The sequence below is a fragment of the Apteryx rowi genome, unplaced genomic scaffold (assembly GCF_003343035.1).
Source record: "Apteryx rowi isolate R43461 unplaced genomic scaffold, aptRow1 scaffold_2, whole genome shotgun sequence".
In the NCBI taxonomy this organism is placed as follows: Eukaryota; Metazoa; Chordata; class Aves; order Apterygiformes; family Apterygidae; genus Apteryx; species Apteryx rowi.
Window position 1 is genome coordinate 350,084 of NW_020448307.1, and position 5,401 is coordinate 355,484.

Consider the following 5,401-nt stretch of genomic DNA (forward strand, 5'->3'; position numbering starts at 1 on the left):
CGGCGGACGGCGCGAGGGGGCGAGCGCGAGAGTGAGGGAAGGGGCGAGTGAGGGGGCGAGTGCGAGTGTGAGGGGGCGAGTGCGAGTGTGAGGGAAGGGGCGAGTGAGGGGGCGAGTGCGAGAGTGAGGGGGCGAGTGCGAGTGTGAGGGGATGAGTGTAAGGGAAGGGGCGAGTGTGAGTGTGAGGGGACGAGTGTGAGGGAAGGGGTGAGTGAGCGTGAGTGTGAGGGGACGAGTGCGAGTGAGGGGGTGAGTGTGAGAGTGAGGGGACGAGTGTGAGTGTGAGTGAGGGGGCGAGTGTGAGGGAAGGGGTGAGTGAGGGGGTGAGTGTGAGAGGGGACGAGTGTGAGGGAAGGGGTGAGTGTGAGGGTGAGGGGATGAGGGTGAGGGGATGAGGGTGAGGGGATGAGGGTGAGGGTGAGGGGGCGGGTGAGTGAGCGTGAGGGGGCAAGTATGAGGGGATGAGTGTGAATGTGAGTGAGGGGGCGAGTGAAAGTGTGAGGGGATGAACGTGAGTGGGGCAGGAGCGTGAGGGCGAGCGCAGCGTGTGGGGGTGATGGCGTGTGAGTGAGCGGGAGGGGGTGAGTGAGGGGTGAGTGTGAGTGGGGGGAGGGGAGTGAGCTGAACATGGGCAGGGGCGAGTGCGAGTATGCGAACACGTGTGTGAGTGAGTTTGGGAAGGTGCTGCGGTGCCTGTCTGTGGGTGCGTGTGCTGGGGGCGAGTGTGAGAGCGCAGGGCGGTGTGGGGTGGCCGCGGGGGTGCGTGTACGCATTATGGGGCTGGGCGTCCCCGTGCCCTTCCACTCCCTGGCTCAGCGCAGGATGGGGCTGGGCTGGGGCGGCGGGGCCTGCGGTGGGGTCCGTGTGGGCCTGTGGCGGGGTCGGTGGGGAGGGTGACGGGGTCCGTGTGGGCCTGCGGTGGGGTCCATGGGGAGTGTGATGGGGCATGTGGGGGCCTGCGGCGGGGTCGGTGGGGTGCACGGCGGGGCGTGCGGGGGCCTGTGATGGGGAGCGCGTGGGCCTGCAGCAGGGTGCGTGGCAGGGCGCGTGGGGGCCTGCAGTGGGGTGTGTGGGGTGCGCGGGGGCCTGTGGTGGGGAGCGTGTGGGCCCGCAGCATCTGCGCACTGTCCCGCCACCCCAACCAGAGCTAGGGCTGGGTGGCTCCTGCTCTCCTGTGCRAGGGACCCGTGCGAACTCTCCCCACCCGGCCGCCTGCGCTCCGGCTGCAGGGGGATTCAGGCTCAGGATGACACTCTTGGTGGGGAGTTAAGACTTGGCACTGGACCARCGTTGTTGCTTCTCGGAGGTTTGTTCCCGTTTGGGTCTGGATTGCAAAGACAGATGAGGAGTGCATAATTGCTACTCGCCGTTGTGATGAATAACTTGCAGTGGAAGTCTGTTACTCAGCAGAACTGCAGACCGTGCAGACTGTAGCTGTAGTTCAGGCTGTGGGTTCTTTCATACTAGCTCTGGTTAACCAGGAGGAGGATCTACAGTGTCCTCCTGTGTTTCTTTAAAGGAAGGAAAGAAGGGGAAAGAGGGCTTTGCTGTCATCTTGTAGTCTGCAGAGCTCCTGCCTGCAAAGTGGGATGTCAGCAATTCTTGGAAATACAAGCAAAAGATCTGTACTGCATTACCAAGAATGGTAAAGGTGCGTGTCAGAATAGCTGACTCTTTTTGCTACAGTTGGACCTTTTATACTTTTATGAAAGTACATCTCTCTCCCCCCTACTGCCTCTTTCTTCCTCTAAAAAGGGGTTTTGGAGTAGCTGCTCCAAAACAGACTGATTCTGATCCTGCTTTGGCACAAATCAGAAGTACTGTAGCCAAAGCCGGTGATTCACGTTGATCTGGAAGTGGCATCRCTGGAGATAGCATCAGGTATAAAGTTTCTAAAGTCATGCCAAACTCAAAAGTATTAAATAGATATTCCCTCCCGCTCAGCAGTGTAGATCCTTCTGTCAGAGGTTGAGATTGCTTGCATTTTTGGTTCTGATCCCATTCACACCAGTGTGACTTTGACAGGAAGATCATTAAGTTAACAATGCTGAATAAGTCCTTCAGTGAGGATTTCAGTGGGCCTGCTGCTCGTTTACATATGAGGCAAGTGAGGCCATTAGTTGGGCTGCTGGTCAGTGAGTTCATTTGGGGCTGGACTTTTTAGTAAATGGTAGTCTCACAGGCATTGTTTTTTAAGGGTGAATGGGGCAAAGAAATAAAACCTGTTTTTAAAAATGGAAGCAAAAATCACTTGAATGAAATAGCAAGTCTGCAGCTTAGCCTGAAGAAGGTATGTAGGTGTATAAGGGTTCTGCATATACCCCAGTTTGTGTCCAGATTACTAACCTTGATGAACTGAAAACATTATGTTCTGGAGGACTAACCTCACAAGCGAAAGCCTGATGGGAGCAGAAGCAGTGAAGTGCAGAGGCCCTAATGACTTGGCCTGTTCTAGTTTTTATGAAACCCATCAGGCTTTGTTCAAGGTTGCCTGTTCTCTGTAGGAACTTCCGGCTGGACAACTCTTACTCCTTCRGTCTCTGCTTTTTGTTCCTTATTGGCACAATATTTGGTTCCTGTTCTTGAGCCTTGCACTTTTTGCAGGCCATTTTAGAGAGYTGGGAACAAAATTAACATTATTCCTTTCAGTACCAACCTTGTCCATATGGTTTTAATTGCAGCTGCAGAATTGACCAGTATGTTATCAATTTTACGCTGCTGCTTGTTGGAGAAGAAACAGAAACTGAGACAGTCTGTCTGCAGACTTTGCTCTGGGCTCTTCTTTATTAGCAGTACCAAAAATTCAAAACAGTCTCATTCCTTTTTAAGGTCTTGTCTAGATCCTTGTCTCCATGATTTTGTAGCTGAGGTTTTCCTTCAACAACTCYTCTCTTCCCAATGATTCCTACTTTGAGATTTCTTCCTCTCAGGTCTTCCACCTGACAGGCATCAGCAACCAAACCCTTTTTATCTGCATTTCTTGTCCAAGAAGGTGGGAAGCTTCATGTATAAGTGTTCTGTGCCTACATGATTAGGARGAATCATATGACTTAGTGCTACAACTTTCATGTTGAGAAGTGTCCCRGAGTACAACAGGCCTGACAGGAAATGCCCATCTTGCATACTGAGCCACGCTGCGGCAGGTTAGTGTGAGCGTCTGCAGCCACAAAGAGTTTGCTTGTGTTGAGCTCTTTGCAGACTCGGAGCGCACAAGGGCTCCTTTGTCGAGACAGATTGAACTTCTCTGAATAATTTCGCAGATTAAGAAACAGACAGAGAGAGAGGTTAAGTGATCTACCCTTGGCCACACAACCATTTATTGGGAAAGCTGAGAGTAAAAGATTTGCCAGTTCTTAATTCTATATGCAGCAGACAGAATTGCATCTCCTAATTTTGCAGTGATCAGATTCTTGGGAATACAAGACACCAACACAACTTTTTTTTTTTGGTAATAGCATTAATTATAATTAAAGCACMACTACTTCTGCAGGAAGACAACTGCAATGTGTAATGCCCTGTGATAACATGTCATGTCATACAACCTGTTGTTATACAGGCCCAGGTAGRTGTTTCAACTGTACTTTATTACAAAGTCTACTGGAAGTGCGAAAATGAAGCAGTGGATTCAGCCACAGTGAAACGATACTGTTATACTACTAAAAGAGTGTGTTTAAGAGCAGTTAGTTGCCTTGCCTTTGCTTCATCGATGTGAGTTTGAGCTTTACCTGTTGATTTGGGAATGAAAAGGGTAACTGGTCATTCAGGCTAGAGAGTCAGAGGTGACTTAGATATGCTCTTGGCCATGCAAGCTGGTGTGTGCCTATGAGGACAAATGAGCTTTCTAGGTTCATCCCAGCTGCCTGATCCCAGTGCAGGACTACTCCAAGGAAGAGAAATGCTTTTTCTCTGGTAAAACCAGGAGGCCACTTTGCTTGGTACAGGGATCTACTACCTCAAGGGTTGCCATTGCAGAGCACTTGAGATTTGGATGAACAATGTTAGGGGCATGATTCTGCTCTTAAAGTATTCATACAGACCTTATTTGACAAGCACAGTTTAGCTCAGTGCAGGTTTCTGTAAATAATAGCCTACATGGACTACACCCTTCTGAATTTTTCTGCAGTTTTTCTTGAGCATGGCCATGCTTTTTGTCTAACCAGAGTGGATTATGTCACTTATTTTACTATCATGAAGTGAAGTGTGTTTCTCTGCACCTCCCATACAACATTCTCTGAACTCCTGTGGTAAGGACATGCACTAAGGACTAAGAATTTATAAATACATAGCACAGGACTTCACTGCTTGCCTTCAGCTGGGCACCTGTGGAGGCAAGGTGGCTTTAAGAGGAGAAAAAGTGAGCTTTATAATGTAAAGGGACTCCTCAGTGCTCTCTGTTTAGGGAAGATGATAAAACAGAAATGTATGGTAGCCTCTTTCATGTACCTTCTTGCTACTCAGCTGTACAGATTACTTGTTTTTTCATCCCTTTGTTCAACAAAACAGACCAGAAACAATTGGCCTGTTACACTTATCCCCAGACTTTTCGTCCCATCTTGCTGCATGGTTCTGTAGTGAAGTCGTCATTTCCAAGGCAACTGGCTGTAATCCCACAAACACGGGATTACAACTTCACCACAGGCTGAGGCAACTCTGTCAGCGAGGCTGCATGGGAGAAGGCTCCCACCCTTCAGCAGAAGCCAGTATTGTTGGGCAAACTACCACTAAGCAAAAAAGGGCCTGGGGTCCCTCCCCTTCAGAAAACCYGTTGAAGCCAGTCATTTGCTTTTCCCTGGAGATAGCTGGCATCACATGGGCCCCTCCAACATCCAGCTCTGGGACACCACACAGATCTAGCTTATGATAAACTCCAGAATGACATATAAGGCTGGGTTAGAGAAGGAAGCTTGAACTAACTCTGTTCTCTCACTTTTTTCTCTTTCTGACGCTTCTGAAATTTGTTACGACTTCGGTCTTCAGCTTTTTTATTTCCGTTGCCAGTAGTTTATAGCAGAAACACCAAGCCAACAGCAGTCTTTTACTTACTAGTGAACTTGGCATGATCTAACAATTGCAGTTGTGCGCTGCCTTTTAGCACAGTTTAATACCTTGTGTCTATGCAAGGAATCATAAAGCACTTTGATAGTGTTAATTCATAACGGCAGTGTAACCTAACATAGCAGAGAGCTGAGGAAGGGGATTTGCTTTGGTTTTGCATTTTTTTAACAGAAAGATTTTGAGTTATGTTGTTTCCAGTATTACTACAGACAATGGGAACAAACCCAGACCACTAGGCTAGTTTGTGTGATATGAATGCAACAGTGAAATCCATGTTATAATTCATGGAGTTTCATGCTAAATACTCCGATTTTTATTGAGAAGATCCTGCATGTTGTGTGTGGTG